This window comes from Protopterus annectens, chromosome 9.part0 (genome assembly GCF_019279795.1).
Source record: "Protopterus annectens isolate FY-2018-M chromosome 9.part0, PAN1.0, whole genome shotgun sequence".
NCBI lineage: Eukaryota > Metazoa > Chordata > Ceratodontiformes > Protopteridae > Protopterus > Protopterus annectens.
In genome coordinates this window covers 942823275-942824311 of record NC_056743.1, presented here as the reverse complement: position 1 = coordinate 942824311, position 1037 = coordinate 942823275, and the positions used below count along the sequence as shown (strand labels likewise).

At 59.9% G+C, this 1037-nt stretch overlaps 1 non-coding gene and 1 pseudogene across 1 annotated transcript in view; both read left to right on the top strand.

Moving 5' to 3' along the window:
* The first annotated feature begins 471 nt into the window (after positions 1 to 471).
* Positions 472 to 610, top strand: LOC122812388 (annotated as a pseudogene).
* A 371-nt stretch (positions 611 to 981) lies between these two features.
* LOC122812578 overlaps positions 982 to 1037 on the top strand; it is a 3762-nt gene continuing 3706 nt past the window's right edge. The window contains exon 1 of the ribosomal RNA XR_006366540.1: positions 982 to 1037. This exon is cut by the window's right edge and continues 3706 nt beyond it. This is a non-coding gene — a ribosomal RNA (28S ribosomal RNA).

Sequence of the window (1037 nt, the reverse complement as noted above, 5' to 3'; positions counted from 1 at the left end):
GAGGGAGTGAGAAAAGGGGTGGTGTCTGTCCCCCTCACCACTTGGCGGCAGGAGGGAGGGGGTCCTGTACATGCAGTGGGAGGTGTGGGTGCTCCTCTGCAGCCCCAAGGGGATGGTGGTGGAGGGTGGACCCGGCCAAGTGGTGTGGTCTACCGCATGCCCCAGCGGTGGCTGGCTCTCCATGAGGTAGGAGGAGGGAGAGGGTGCCATCCCAGCGGAATCCTCCACCTTCAATGTCAGTCGTGGGTACCTGTGGAGGATGTCTCACTCCACATGGGACATCAGTTCAAAGACCCAGAAGGTCGGTGGTGTGGCCGTGCACCGGCCTCCATGGGAATCCCTGCTGTCCTGCGATGCAGGGCCAGTAACCCCGGTTCAGGCACCCTCGACGATGCCCGTGAAACCTCGCGTGCTCATCTCGAAGTGTGATGCCGAGCGGACAGCCGTGCCCCCAGCGAATGAGAACTGTATAACTCTGAGAGGTGGATCACTCGGCTCATGTGTCGATGAAGAATGCAGCTCACTGCGACAACTAATGTGAATTGCAAGACACATTGATCATCAACACTTTGAATGCACTTTGTGGCCCTAGGCACCTGTCTGATAGTCGTCATCCCTTCCATCGCCCCCGGGGTGTCCAGCGCCTGTTGAGAGCCTGATTGGGGAGTTGAGGGAGCCTGCCACAGGTCCCCTGTCTCTCCAGGGAGAGACACAGATAGAGGAGAGGAGTCCCCCGCTGCCCAGAGCTGGGAAGCCCATCTGAAGATGGGTGGGAGCAGGCATGCATCCAGCCCACCCCCTGGAGGCTGTTGGTGGTACTGCCACCAGGCTGCCCTCCCAGGGCAGAGCCCGATGCCTGCCCACCTGGTTCCCATGTGCCAGGGCCACATCAGCCATCCTTCTCAGCCTCCCAGAGTCCAGCAGTGGAGACCGGGTGTGCAGGGACCAGCCATCCTGCCCCCCATGACCATGCTTGGAACATGACCTCAGATCAGATGTGGCAACCTGCCAAATTTAAGCATGTTATTAACTGGAGA